At 36.8% G+C, this 16,360-nt stretch overlaps 1 protein-coding gene and 1 non-coding gene across 2 annotated transcripts in view; both read right to left on the bottom strand.

Annotated features, from left to right (window-relative positions):
- HTR2C (5-hydroxytryptamine receptor 2C) overlaps positions 1–16,360 on the bottom strand; it is a 412,057-nt gene that overhangs the window by 354,656 nt on the left and 41,041 nt on the right. The window lies entirely within an intron of this gene.
- LOC118972166 (small nucleolar RNA SNORA35) lies at positions 5,142–5,270 on the bottom strand. Its single transcript, XR_005060996.1, has one exon. It is a non-coding gene; the product is annotated as a small nucleolar RNA SNORA35 (small nucleolar RNA).

The raw sequence follows: 16,360 nt of genomic DNA, 5'->3' as shown, positions 1-16,360 counted from the left end.
GGAACACTCCCCCCCCCCGTGTTCAACTAAAGATGGCATTATTTACTCTAAATATTTTGAATTTTGCCAAAGGCGAACACTTCTTGCCCTTCCAAAAGCACTGGACAACAACTGTTCCTTATCAGACTGTTAGAGTCTGATGGAAGGACCCCCTTACTGGAGAATGGAGGGGCCCAGACCCCCTCATTACAGCTGGAAGGGGATTCAGTTGTGTCTTTCCGACCAATGAAAAAAGGCCCATCTAGGTCCCCGCAAGGGATCTCAAGTATTACCTGCCTATGGAGGGCGAGTTCACTGATGTCAATGATGACCCAGAAGGCCCCTCACCTCCTGAGGATATCTCTCTTCTCTCTCTCTTTCAGAGTCCACAATGAACCCAATGATGCTGGTCTTCCTGTTAATAGTGATGAATCTCCCATTAGCTAAGACAGGATTTGGAGATCCTGGTCAAGCAAGGGCCATACTATGAAAGACCATCAGAGACCCCTGCACGGCCTGCGCTTTCACCAAGACCCCTCCCCCCGTAACCTCCTATACTTCTACCAAAACCTGCCCTAATGGGCAACGGGCAGCTACTCTTACGAAAGGGAGAGAAAATGGATGCCCTGGAAGGGTTCTCGATCACAAATGTTGGCAAGGCCCCAAAGTATCCTCACCTGCCCCAGGGAAACTCTCCTCTAATTGTCCTTGCACCACTTTTCAAGCCTCCATTCATGCTACATGCTATCGGGAGGTTAGCCCCTGCACTCACCATAACAAAACATACTGGTATGTGATTCTGACAAAAGGCAAGGCTGAATATGCTGACTGTCAAAAGAATAGGGGACAGCAAGTCTGTTGGAATACATATGCCCCTATAGGCATCTCAGATGGGGGCGGAGTCCAAAATCAGGCTCAACAGCAGAAAATTAAAAAACTGGTAGACAGGCTGATTGAAGACCAAAATCCCCTGATTTACCACCCTCTTAGCCTCCCGGAGATCAGGGGAGAATTGCTTCTTGATCCTGAAACACAATCAATCATACAGGCTGCTTTTACCTTACTCAATAGAACCAATCCTGATTTAGCAAAGGATTGTTGGCTGTGCCTGAAGCCGGGACCATTACGGGCCAATGCTCTTCTTGTTACCCTGTCACAGGCCGAGCCCCAGTGAAAGCTGTTACCCCCAAGTTCTAGAGTCTATCTAGACCCTCTTTCCCCTAAAGGCCCATGCTTCAAAGCTGACCCCAGTTCTGATAATACTAGTGAGACAGATGTGGGCCGAATCCACTATTCCTTTTGTCAACAAAATATTACTGTGAACAATACCTTTCTCTGTCCCCCTAATGGAACAGTCTTCATTTGTGGGAAAGATGCGTTTGGCTTTCTCCCAACAGACTAGATGGGGCTTTGTGCTCCAGCTGTAATTTTCCCTGACATTGGAGTGGTCCCTAATAATCAGAGCCTCCCTGTTCCTGCTTTAGACCACATTGGAGGTAGGTCAATAAGGGCCATCCAAGTTATTCCCCTGCTTATAGGCCTTGAGGTGGCCACTGTAGCTGCCACTGGGGCAGTAGGATTGGGGACCTCTCTGCTTTATTATAAAACTCTTTCTCAACAGATGATCAATGATATACAAGCTGTAGCCAGCACAATTCTTGACCTTCAAGCACAACTGGATTCCCTCGCAACAGTAGTCCTACAGAACCGTAGGGGGCTTGATCTCCTCACAGCTGAAAAGGGAAGCTTATGTCTCTTTTTACAGGAAGAGTGCTGCTTCTATGCGAACCGCTCTGGCATAGTCCAAAATAAAGTCAAACAACTTCAAGAAGACCTCGAGAGATGCAGACAAGAATTACAAGCCAATTTTCTTTAGACTGAGTTACATGGGTGGTCACCCTATCTTCTGCCCCTCCTTGGTCCTATCCTTCTTTTGTTCCTACTGTTCACTTTTGGGCCCTGCCTTGTTAACAAGATTATCCAGTTTGTCCAAAAAAGAATTGAATCAATTCAGTTGATGAGTGTGCAAGTACAATACCAGAGACTTGCCACAGAAGCCAGTGACCCCTGCAGTCGCTGTGAGCCTTATGATGCAGCAGTGTCCATTGATTCCCCCTGACTATCTCCCTGTGTGCCCATGACGGGTAAGATCTCTAAGGTGGAGACAACCTAAGACAGGTCTCGGAGGATGAATAAGCTTGGGACAACCAAAGAGCTGCAAGGTACCCAGTGACGGGTAAGATCCCCAGCGGGGAACAACCTAAGACAGGGGCCTTGCCCTCCAGGACATCCCAGAGCATTTATAAAACATAAAGGGGGATTGTTAGGACCTTTTGCCTCTTTTGGGCTTGTGATCATGAGGCGGCCGCAGGCTGGAGGTTCCCACCCTCCCTCATTACTTCCACATTTGTGGCCCAACTGAGTTCCCGCATGCGCGCTCTTGGCCTTAACTCTGCCTCCCCACCTAACCTAAAACCTGCCTAAGACCCTAGTGACAGATGAGAAAATCAATTCCCATTGGTTTCTGTTACTTCCTTATCTTCCCCTATATAACTAAGCTTCTGATGCAATAAAACTGAGTTTTGCTGCGCCCTTGAGGCTGACACATCTCCCAGCTTGGTGTGGTTTTGTTTTCCCCGGATGTCTGGGGAGGGTGACCGAGCCGTTGACACTTGCCCTCTCACTCAGCCCCCGGGGATAACAGGCTGGTCCTGCTTGTCCCCCCCACCCCGCCTTCTTGTTGCTGAGGATCAACAAAGTATATATTTTTATTTTCAGATATGTAACAAAGGTTCAGACATCCCAGAAAAAATAGTCCATACTTTTGATTTATTACTATTGCTAAATTAGAGGTTTAATGATAAAGATTCCCTGCAGTCGAATGAATTTTAAGCACTAGAACAATGGCAGTTACACCATCTGCTCCAGATAGAAATTTGCTGTCTTGACAGTAACAAAGGACGACCAGGCAGTCAGATATATCATGCTGGCAAAAGGGTAAATGCAATAAGGGAAGAAGCATTTCTTAGATAAATTGCTTTTTCTGTTGAATATTACATTGTCTACTAAATAGCACTTCGTTCAACAATAAGCAGGTGTTTATCAAAGAGAATTCATAGTCTTTATCACAAAAACTATTTTATATTATGAGCAAATCTAAATAACCATATTTTCCATCCTCAAAGTTCTAAATGAAATTAAAGTACACTAGCAGAAAAAAAAGCAAAAATAATTACATGGGAACAAAATAGCATGTTGCCCTTAGGAAAAATGCTGAGAACAGACATTACATTGACAGAATCTCACCGACCTTCATGGACCTCTGTGACAAGCCCATAGACTACATTATTTTAAGAAATTAAGTTTTAAAAATCTGTTTAAAAGCTTGTCTTCCCACATCTTGTTATCAGTGTAGTATGTGTATGTATGGCTGAGCAGGAGTAGGGGGATATTCAACTATCATTTATCCTGCATTAAAATAATAAGTGGAAAATAATAAAGCTCTGTATCACTATAGTACAGTCATTCACAAGGTTAGTAGGTTATATGAACACTCCATCTTGTCATATTTCTAAGAAAGTAGGTTTTTATTTTCATTTCAAAAAGAAGCCAAATTCCAGAACCTCAAGACAAGTTTTCATAGAGGCACATAACCCATCTTCCACTTCCATTTTGTATCACGCACATACCTGATTCTCAAATTTCATTTATTGTTGGTTTGATAGTGTCAATAAAAATTACAGTTGAAAGAACAATAACTTTTTTTTTTAAGTATGACATATAAAAAAGTCTTTCTAATGGATCCTTGTTAATTGTCAGGAAAAATGTGCCATTTTTTTTTTACTGGGCTTTGTATTTTAATGAAAAAGGATTTGTTTAGTTCAATAAAAATTTTCAGTGATATATGTTTTATCTCAATTGCCTGAAAATAGTAAGATCATAATGAGCTGTAAGTTGTGTACTTTCTTTCACAATGTTGGCCTAATTTTCAGAACACAGCTATGACCAGACTTTAGACCTATGAGCCTAATGTCTTTTCTGGCAGAGGGCTCTAAAGATATTTTCTAGTAAGGCAAGTTTACCATCCATAATATCACAGAAAGAGTGTGAGGTCTTTTGTAATTATTTCAAAAGAATTATTTTTACTTAACATCATGGATTCATCTCTCACAAACTAATCTTTTCCGGATTTTAAATGACTTTTCAGCCTATATCTAATTTACCACATAAAATGGTGTCACATTTTACATAGTGCTAAAACTATGGTATTCAATTTTCTAGAGTTTTCTTGTCTGGTTGGATGAGTTCTGGTTACAAGAAACTGACTGCCTTCATAGATAACTTAGATAAATATATCCATCAGTAATTATTTATTGAGCTTCTATTTATGCCAGGCACTAAGGCTAATTGCTGCAGTAAGTACCAAGATGTATGAGAAGATAGAGTCCTTATCTTCAAAGAGTTTACAACTTTGCTAATAAAATAACAACATAAATGAGTAAAAAAAGTGGGAAACTGGTCATTGCCAAAGTGTATGGTAGAGGGGAGATTAGTTGAGACTTGAGTATTCAAAGGTATTATGAAGGAAAGAAGGGGCCAGGAATGGGTATTGAATGTAGATCTAAATCATAGAAATAATCAGAAAAGGGATTCTGTTGGCACTAGGTTTAAAGCTGTTATGATATGTATAGGGAATGAAGAGGCTGGGGAAGGCTAGTTTGTCAGGAAGCTAGTAGGAATGTGGGGAAATAAAATTCTCAGGAGCCAACATCTGCAAGATAATTATAATCTCATTTCCATCACAGCAAAAGGAGAAAATAAGTTTTCTCTCTTGTTCTACTAACAATTAATGGGCAATCTGCCAAGGAATTTAAATGAATTTACCTTGTAATGTAATCTCCATGACAATCTTGGATCATTCCTGTAGTGTCAATCTTATTTTATGAATTAGGTTGCTGAGTCTAAGAAGGGTTAATGTGAATTGCTAAGAGCTATACAGCTAATAATAATGGTGATAATAATGTAATAACAATAACATCTATCAATCACTTATTAATTTGATATAGACATAGTCACCTTTATCTACTTGTAGCAGGCACTGACCTGCTTGATTTGTCTCTCCATCCCCTCACTTTATTAGGCAGGGTCACAGGACCTGGGAGACATGTACCCCCCTGCATGCAGGAGTGGCCCACAGCATGACTCTCCCAGCTTTGAGGAGGGATTTGTTTTTGCACTGTTTGATGCCCAGTTGGTCAGGGAGAAGCCCAATGGGTCACTAGCCAGTGCTGTAGACAATAGAGCTAGGGCTGGGACCCAGTGCTCTGTACAGATGAACCAGCTTGGATGAGGGGGTGGATAAGAGACCTGAAACATCTCAGAGTCCAATTGATTCATCCACTCAGCATGGCTACTGTCCACATGTGTCAGCTTCAGGGGAAGAAAATGTGAGTTTAGCATCAGGCAGATCTGGGTTCAGAATCCCATGAATTGTGGAACCTGGGAAACTCAAGCCCTCTTGGCCTTTGTTTCCTCATGTTAAATGGGATCAATAATAACTATTTTATTGACTGATGACTGTGGTGAGAATAGGAAGAAATAACTTGCAGAGTCCAGTCCAGTACCTGCTATTAGTAGATGTTCAATAAATAACAGCTATTGTCACAACTAATCATTTTCCACCTCACCAATGGCGATTCTCTTTCAAATTACCATTTGTGAGAAACTTGGTTAAATTTTTGGGGAATTTTTTTTTTAGTTAATAATTCTACATTTTTTTCCTACTCATGTATTCCCTGCACAAAAGCCAAGTTTCTTTATACCCAATCATTTATGTTGGCTAAAGTGTTGAATATGACTATTGAAAATTGCCTAAACTTTCCTAACAAGAATTTGTAGATCATTATCCTTGAATTACCTGAAAGACAAAGACGCATCTTTCCTGCACAGCTGGAAGAAACTCACATTCTCCCAAATGCACAAAACAGAAAATTATCCATTTGATGCACTTCCCATTTTTTCTCTTGGTTATGAGCAAAACCCTGCCACCTCGAGCAGCCACTGGCAAATAATCATTATTCTTTCTTTTTTTATGATTTGCTTCATGAAGTGATTGACAATATTCTATGAGCCAAGCACTACTCTAAATGTATAGTGTTCCTATCGAAACAAGCCTTTCTCTATATCCTTCTAGTTTTGCCCTGGCCTGTTATGTCACCTTTCCAAATGATGCCCCCTGGGGTGCTCAGCCATCCTGGAATTCTAAGAATAACCTGGCCTCAAGTTTATAGAACTGGATTAATTATAAGCCCTGATATGTCAATCACCATTATCATCTCACCAAATATGTCTCCATTGATATAATTAATTAATCAATTAAAAATTAAAACAACACATTGTACATACATTATGCATACTCAATTTTTAGGAGCTAATGCCTAGGTTTTTATTTCTAAGTAGTTGTATAAATAAATATTTCCACCAGCAATGCATAAGAGATCTAGTTGATTTACATTGTCTCAAAAGCTTGGTTCTTCAAATTTCTAAAATTTTATCAATACAAAGGTATAAAATGTTCCGTGTCTTTCCTTCCTGTCCTCCCTAGATGAGGAAATTTCATTATTAAAGCTGAGATTTAGAAACTTTCCTAGACAACCAAAACAAAATGGGATAAAATACCTGAACTTCCTCAGCAAAATAACTATAAATGATATTCTAGGCTAAAGGTTCTAAAAAAAGAAGATGACAAAAATAAATAAAAGTCAACAGTACTCGATTTAAGAGTAGGAAAAAAGTGCACTCCAAAAATTAAAGTGCATATATAGGTTTATCTGTGACTATAATAGAATGTATCTTCCTACCTGAAATTCTAGAATAATGTCGACTTGAAGGGAAAAATACAAATTAACCTTTCTGTTTTTCCAATAAAGGAGACCTATTTCCAAACTATTGGTTAATCAGTTAGAATATAGATACCCTTTTGAATATGCGGACTATTTGATAGATGTAAATACAAAAAGAGGGAAAATGACATGCAATAAATTGCTTATTAATTATGGGTTTTAATAGTTTACGACTTTTAGAAGACCATTCATCGGTGAAGCTGTGGTCCATTTAATTCATCATTCAGAGAAATACATGTTCATTATTCCACAGCTTTGCAAAGCTGTTGCTCCTTCCCAGAGTAATTGTTTTATATGCAAGCGTGCTTGCAACAGCCTTAATTCTAAATTATAGTATTACTTTCAATATGCATACTCATCAAAATGCCATGTTGCAGTAGAGATAATTCACATGTAAGAAATTTAGTCAAGGTTTTTATCAATGGCTGTCATTCTAACTCTATCTTTGGTGATGTGCCACTATTCTAATTATACCTATGTCCCAGTAAAATTATGTACTTGTGTAACACTCCTACAATATCATTCAATGACTTTTGTTTTCATGAACAGTGAAATTTGAGAGGAGCATATCTAAAAAAACAAAAGTCCCTTATATATAGATATGCAGATTAAAAAACCCTGCTTTTCTTAGTCGTAAGATAGATAGTATTTAAACACTGCTCCTAAAAGGAGAGCCAACTCACACTATTGAAGTATCTGTATCAATTTTTGGATATGCCAAGCAATAGAGAACTATTTCTGCCAAAAAGCTAACTACTACTCATAAAATCTTGATATTATAAGTCATGACTATAAATGAAATAAAATTGTTTTCAGAATCCAATAGGTATTCATATTTATACCTTCATTCTTCAATGTTATGAAGGTAAGTAACCTGGCACTGCACTTGTGAAGCAGCAGATCTATAAGCTTTACTTTCAGATTGGCACTATGATGTAATGATAAGGTACTCTATCCATGGTCAATGCAAACTTTTTCTCAAGATAACTATACATTTGACAGAACAACAAAATCTCTATCTTTTGCTTGCATTTGTTATATCCTTCTCAAAAACTTAATTGATCAACCAGCAAATATTTATGGAGTGCCTATCATATTGAAGGTACTTCGTGAGTGCCTGGATAGGGCATAAAAAGATGGCTGCTTAAAAAAACTATACTGCTTAACAAGATGGAAGAGATAGTGATGGCAAATACATGTTCAATTCATCCCAATTTATAAGCCCTTTACCTGAAGGCTTTCCCGCTGAAACGTGGGCTTCACTGATTCCTCCACCCCTCTTTGTACCTGTATATTCCTCATTGCTCAGGGCTCAGTGTTTCGCTCTTTGTAACATTTTTCCTTTCTCTTTGTTTCATATTAAGTAATCTTATCTCACCAATAAGACTATGGGCAATGGGAGAGGTCAGAGATCTTGGCCAATAGTTACCTGCAACTTCCATAATTCTTGCCATACAGCTGATCACATAAGAGTTCTTCATATTTTTTTTGGTATTCAAAGGTATGTTACCCAGATACCTTAGTCCACTTATTCTTTATCATAACTGTCAGACACAAATAGAAGGGAGAAAGATAATGTATCACCAACAGTGATTAGTTTGGGATTCTTCTATAGTCAGAAGTTTACAGAAAATTGAGTGAAAACTTCTGAATAATTTAGAACAATAAACAGCATCCTTTTCCTGTGACAGGGGTAGTGTTATGCTTTTTAAAAACTAGGTTACATCATTTTACATTCTGATGCAAACTTAATGCATTACCTAGTAATGTGAAGAATAAAAAATAATGATCTTGGATTTATATAATTTCCCCAAAAAATACACTGAGAACTTTATATTCTCTGGGACATGATATCATAAAGAACAATGAAGGCAGAGCTGCTGGATCTGTTTCTGCCAACTCCTACTATCCAAATTGTCACTGACCTTGCCCTGAGGCTTTAGAGAGTCTCTCTATCATTTCCTTTTCCTTTAATTCAGTGATTGTCCCTTCTCCCAGCTATAACTCTGTCATAGGGAATCTTAACTAATCAATTATGGGAGAGGAAGGAAAATTATTATTAAATGACAGAAATTCAGTGTTGGATAGCAATGACATTTAAAGAAAGTTGTCTGGGAACAAATCATGGATTATGACGTAGGGTACATAGAAACTTGATACAAACCATATTTATTCCTTCCATTTCATTTGCTCTGGTACCTCCCTTGGGAATTTAACGTAGAAATCAATTCCCTGAGCTTATGAATATTGAGAAGTGATGAATTTAATTCAACATTTACTGAAAGGCTGTGCAGATAGGACATAGAATATTAAATAGATGACCAAATTTGGAAAGTTGTTACTTGGAAAAACTTTTACCACACCAGAGTCCCAAACACTGGAAAACTACCTGGATAACTATAGCATGACATGACTCTGTAGCCACCTGGTGGTAGGGGATGTGTGTTACAGGTGTAATAATTGGACTTGGACACGCATCAGAATTGTGAGACAAAGACGAGATCCATTCCTGTATTTCTAAGTACTTACAGGAATTTCTCTTTGGAAGAACTACTATAAAAATGATCAAAACCCCTTAATCAGCATCTTCCTCTTACTATCTTTTCTGTGCTGCTCTCACCTTATCTACTGCCCTATCTCACTACTGCTCACTACTGAGTATAACCTAGTAAGGTCACAGTCCCCATCAACCCTGCCTTATTCAGTGCTCATTGGTTTCCAAGCTTCCTGTGACAATCCCCTGCCCCCTCCCCCAGGGCTCTTCCTCTTGCCCTCTCCACATTCGACATTCAACTGTGCCTTCACTGTTGAGCTCAAATCCACTTTTTATACCTTATTATAACACAAATGAATCTTTCTTTGATTTCCCTCAATGACCTTATAGCTTTCTGAGCTATCTTTTCAATGATAAGGTCTCAAACATTTTTTTCACATAAAATCACTCTTTTTAAAAATGTACTTCCTATCTTTCATATGACAACTTTGGAGAAGACACTGAAATATCAGGTTTTTTAAGGATGCTAGAGACACTTGCTCATGATATCTTTTTCCTTTTAGAATCAGAGGTTACTGTTAGCCAATAACAAAGATCTGTTTGTAAACTGGAAATTCCGCTTACCCTTTAAAGGCATGAGAAGTGCCAAAACTCATCAAAGTGAATATTAAATGGAGAAAAGCATCAAGGAGCAAATAATATAAGGAAGGTGTGCTGCACTTAAATGTTAGTACATCAAGTACCAAAATCAATTTTAAATATAATTAAAAAAATAAAGTGTAATAAAGACTAATTCATTTGTGCTGTTCCATCTAGGGGAACATGATGTGTTTTTTTAAAAGAAATTTGCAGAGATAAGTATATAACCAATTTAAAGAAAGCTTTCTTTGCAGAAATGTAAAGATATAAAAAAGTAAATAATAATGGAAATGAGTCATTCATTCACTCTTTCATCCAATATTCTTTTAATGCATTTATCAAGTAGCTTTGAAATATCAATCAACAGTGCTTCAACTATTAAAAGACAACTTTTCTACTGGGGCACAAATGAGTGAATTATACTATTTTCATAGGATTATGAATAATACTATTTTGTGAACTAGATAAATACTTAAATATATATTTAAGTCCTTAGAAAAACAAACTATAGGAATTAGTGGATGGGGCAGGAAAAAACCGTCAAAAAGTTTGAAGTATGTGCTGACTATTTCATCCATAAGCCCTCTGAACCTCTTGATTCTAAACACTTAAACCAAAGTCATTTTCTAGTTAAACATTGTTTCCTGAAGATAAACTGTAATGCTCATCACCCAGGGGCATGCGATTAAATAATTAGAAGTATCAATGTCTACTGTCTTATTTGACATCCTTCAAGAGAAAATTTATAGGTTTTTGACATGTACTAAGTAGCTTCTATATTCTGGAAACTTAGAGTGGGTTGTTTCATGCAATCCCTCTGAAAAATTTATATTATACTGACTTGCATGTTATGGTTGAGGTAAGTAAGACTTAGAGGAATTCAGTAAATAGCAATAATACTAATGACAATAATAGCAAGAAAACAACAATAGCTAAGCTGGTTAGCATCTGGTATGTGCTAGGTATTTAATATTACCAGATTTATATAATAGCAATTTTCCTTAGGCAAGGTCCCTCAGGGGACCTTGGATAAATCACTTAAGCCCTCTAGGCCTCATATGTCAAGTATGGGTAATATCCACTTTCATTGGAATATTGTGAAAGTTAAATGGAATAATCTGTATAATTTTCAGCAGATTGCTCTGCCTTGAGTAGATGTCCAATAAATGAGAATTTATACTATAATTATATATAAAATCTCTCATTTGATGGGAAACCTGGTCACAGGTCCTGTGAATGTTAAAAAAATGTGTAACTTCCTATGTCTACACTTGCTATTCATCCTAACTTCCATTAATTAAACCATGTTGTCTTTCTATCATGGTTAGTCAGGATTTTAAGTCACCTAAATATTTCTGAAGAAAATTTTAGCTTTCCTTCTATTGCCAAAAAGTGGAAACTCTTCTTCAGCTCTGCCTCCATTTTCTCACCACTGGGTATGTCTAAACCACAGCTACTGGTGGATGCAATCCCCATTTGGGGGGAGATCTGTATAAATAAGTGGGTAAAAAAAAAGATCTGGTTAAATTAATTCCCCATTTATTAGATTTTAGGGGAATTTAAAAAAATTCTTGCAGTCCCTTGTGCATGGTAATTTCTCAGCAAATCTTAATTCACTTCTAACCATTCCAGTGAACCATGGCTCCAAAACAAGTGGACAAAGTTCTTTTGGGAAGGAGGAGATGGGAAATATAAAGGGAATTACAGGAAAAGTGTTCCAAAAAGTACTGGGATTGAGTTAATTTTGTACTAGATATTCCATCTTTCCTAATTTCCAACTCTGGGGTGTTCTGTAATATTCATCATCTCACTCCACTGCTATTTCCAGAGGAACAATCGAAACATGCTCACTTTACCTCTCAGCATGTATGTCTACTCTGCAGCTTATTAGCAAAGCCAGACAGATGCTGAGGCGTTTGTAGAGACCATTTTTTAAATCTTCGATCCTCAGTTCTTAGCTTCCTTTTATAGTCGGCTGTGTGCTTTGTAACAATGGACAAAAGGCTTGACGGACTTGCTCTGTCTGGCTTTGTGATACTCATTTCCCTTTTCATCAGTGAATTTGCAAACCCTGATTACTGATATGCTTCCACAAAGCTTTCACATGAGAACAATCTGCTATCACTTGCAGAGAGTTCTGACCTTTCAAATGTCATTTTTACTGGTTTCTTCAATCATTTCTATTCTCTTTCTCTCTCAGCAGACCAGTCCTCTGGAAATTCTACAATGTGGAACTTAATAGCGTCCCTCCCCCACCTTCTCATTCTGCATACTCACCTGACAGCACTAATCATTAAAATTTGAAACCATTTAAATATGCATATATGGGATCCCCATTTCCTTTGAGCCTTCTCAGTTCAGAAGAGCTTATTGCTCTCATGCCACACTCCTGTGCTTTAGTTTAGAAAATACTAATGCTGTTGCTCGCCTATGCCTCTGTATTTCACTACTTCCAAGTTCCCTGTCCAAAGAAGCCTTACTTCTTCAAGTGCTAGCTCAACCACAATCTTCCCTACAGAACTTGTCCCACCACTCACCTCCAGTCTCTGGCAAAGTTGTCCATTGGTACTTTATACTCTAGCAGAGTGCTTGGCAAACTACAGGCTGATTTTGTATGGCCCGTGAGCTGAGAATGGAGTTTACATTTTTATATGGTTGGGGAAAAGATCAAAAGATGAGTAATAAATCACACTAAGTGAAAACTGTATGAAATTCAAATTTCAGTGTTTGTAAAGTCTTATTGGAACATAGCCACACCTATTAAATAAGTCACCTATGGCTGACTTCATGCTACAACAGCAGAGCTAAGTAATTGCAAGAGACTATAGGGTCCACAGTATCAACAATATTTATTCTCTCACCCTTTACAGAAAAGGTTTGTTGACCCCTGCAAATATAACTCATGGACCAGCACCATCAACATCACCTGAGGGATTGGCAGAAATGCAGCCCTTCTGGTTCCTTTCTGGACCTACTGAATTAGAACCTACAGCTTAACAGGATCCCCAGATGATTCTGTCCACAATAAGGTCTGAGAAACATTGCTCTAGCAATCATCAAGCTGCCTTCAAATTGCTTGTCAATATTTTAACAGATGAAAAAATGAAAACATGACTAGGATATTAAAATGTATGACTTATGGTAGATATATGTAATTTAAGATAAATTTAGGTCACTGCAAAATAGCAAAGTACAATTCAGTGGAATAAAAATAAAGTACAAGATGAAATTAAGGCAGAAATAAGAAAGCTTAGTCAGGAGGGAATATGAACTAAGAATCATATTGCTTAGTAATGTATTCATTTAGTAACATCACATTTCAATTATATTAATATATAATTCATATATTCAATGAAATATTCATATTATTTTCAGTATATGTGTGTATATATATATATACATATATATATATTCTATTCTTTAGTGTAAAATGTAAGACCCATTAGCAATAATCCTACTTTACAGTTGTGCTAGAATTCATTTGTCACAGATTTGAATTTACTTATTTAATAATGCATAGCAGTGTTTTATGATTGGGTTATTTGATCTCTTAAAATGTGAATATGAAGCTCTTGGTGCATGAAACAGGGTGAGAGAGACCTATTCAAAATCCCTGTTGGAATGATCAACAATTCGAATGTGGTATTAGGCATTAATAGATGTCAGCTGCTTGTATAGCTAATGTTACATTTAAAATCATGGCAATATTTATACTGCTGTCACAGTTAGTTGGTAAGTCACACATGCAACCCTATCTTAAGGTCCTAGTAACTGAGGCTTCTAATTTTTCACCAGGTTGCAATATTTACAGCTAGCTACTGAGACGGAGAGAGAGAAAAAAATATTCTCTGCAATTGAATGACCACAGATTAACCATTTCAGAAAATCGCATGATTGACTTTTTAATAGATAACACGTATTTGTTCATTGAGTTATTCAGTCAATGAATATTTACTGAATCATATGTTAGGCACTATTCTAGATCTGAGAATACAACACTAAGCAAAGCAAATATTGTCTTCATCTCATGGAGTTCACATCTGGTAGAGGAGATAGCAATCTCCAACTAATCACAAACATAAATTACACAGTGTAATCAATGAGGGTATTTAACAGACGAAGCTCACCTCAACTTAAGAGCGTAGGGTGGGCAGTACGGCTTCCCTGTATCCAGAAGAAATATCTTTAGATTGTGCTTTTGAAGGCTTAGTAGGAGTTAACTGGTGATGTGTTAGGAGCGGTGGGAAATGTAAGTATTCACAACAACAGAGAGAACATTTTCAGTTTTCAATGAACTGAAAGCAGACAGTGTAGCTAAAGCATTCATGAGACGGGTGAGAGGAAAGAGGAAAATATAATACTGAAAAGGAAGACAGGGGCCAGATCAGGTGTTATCTCTTTCAAACCATGATAAAGATTTTGGTATTTATTCTCAGAGCAGTTAAGAATTGTGAGACTAGATTCTGTAGTGCAAATGTGCAATTGGGGAGATTAGGAAGAAGGCTGTCCCAGTTTTCAGACAAGAGATGATGGAAAGTGCTGGTAGAATGAATGATGGTAGAAATGGAGTGAAGATATTTAAGAGCTAAACTGACAGGAATTAGTGATGAATTTGGTTAAGGGGTATAACGGATAGGAAGATGTTCAAGGATGACTGATAGTATCTTGCCTAATCCAGCCATCTAAATGACAGTGTCATTACCAATGATGCAAAGACTCTTACAACCTATGTTCTTAGATAATTAAAACCCTATGAAGTCAATGAGAATACTCTATGGAATCACAATTAGCTATATATAGATTTAAATTGATATACACTTTTAATGAACATACCACAGATATATGATTCGATTTTCATATTTTATTAGTATCTTTTTATTAGTTTAGTATTAAATAGTATCTCTAAAGATACAAATAAAGCAATTTGGTTTTAAGAAAGCTAAATGAACAACTGTACCTAGATGTACAAAGAGGGACTATTTCAGAAAGTGATTGCTAGCAAGCTCACATCTGGATCATATGTTTAATTTGGTGGGGGGAAATAATTTTTAAATAAGAGTAAAATGCAATAGAAATATGATATGATAGAAATATGCAAATATTCATTTCACACAATAGGTAAGCACTTCTGTGCCATTAAAATATGTTATGTTTGAAAGATACATGCTATTTTAAGAATCAGAGCAATATGTACTAAAGACAAATATTTTTAAAGAGTGAAATGAAAAATCAACATTTATATCATAAACTCTTTGATCATGATGTTCTCCTATATGACAAACATTAATTTACTTGTAGTTACTTTAGTTATACCCATATTTTATATTTAAGAAGACATAAATGTTTTGAAAATGTGCAATTTAAAAGTGCAAGCGTATTTTTGAGAGGCATATATGCAAAAACAAAAAACAGACATAAATTTATTTTGCTGTTATTATCTAGAATGCATGGACGGACATGTGGCTCTATTTTGAAACTGCTTGGCTGCTTACCTTTCCAAAATAAAGTAACTTTCACTTATTTTGAAAAGTTGAAATATCTTAGAATGTGTGCATTCTAACTATGTTGTCAGCCTTTTTGGGTTTTGGCTCAGGCTACTCAGAGTGAAAAATATGTATGGTATATAGTTTTTCAAGCTAACAATTCACTCAGATTATTAAAATCAGCAAATATTTCTTTTTTTTTCATGTGTCCATTTATATCTTTGTTTATTGTATTAATAGATAATCTACTTGTACAACTCCCCTCAATACATTTTCTCATTCTAGCAGGTGAAAGGCTGATCTACTTAATAGCATCAGAGAGGAGCATACTTTGGAACAATCCTTTTATATCTAAGAAAATTGTATAAGAAATATAAGGAGTTGCTCATGTGAAACCTTTGTAAGATTGTATATCAATGATATCTTAATTAAAAAGAAAAATAAATATAAGGAATTGTATAAGCTGCATCAGGAAATTGTAGCTAACTTTTGTCCAAAAAGGGGGAAATTGTAGCTAACTTTTGTCCAAAAAGGGGGATCTTTCCAAAAAGGAAATGTGTTTAGTAGGAGTCCCTGTTGTCGCTGCTCTTCACAGTTTTGGTATACTGGGAGTGCTGAAGAAGGTACAGTTTTCCAAGCAGTGGCTTGTAACAGTTTGCTTTTTTTTGGTCAAATAAGAAAGAGAGAAGCAAGATTATGAGGGAAATGGAATAAAGCTAATGTTCCTCTCTGAAGATCAGATGAATCTATATACTCCTTTCCCTCTTCTTTTATTTAAATATTTTTATTATATAATTTTTTGAAAATACTGACAAATCTTAGCACCCAGAGGTAGAAAGACTACTGTCTTGGTGAATAGTCAT

The sequence above is a fragment of the Manis javanica genome, chromosome X (genome assembly GCF_040802235.1).
Source record: "Manis javanica isolate MJ-LG chromosome X, MJ_LKY, whole genome shotgun sequence".
NCBI classification, from domain to species: Eukaryota; Metazoa; Chordata; class Mammalia; order Pholidota; family Manidae; genus Manis; species Manis javanica.
This window is presented reverse-complemented; position numbering and strand designations above follow the sequence as displayed.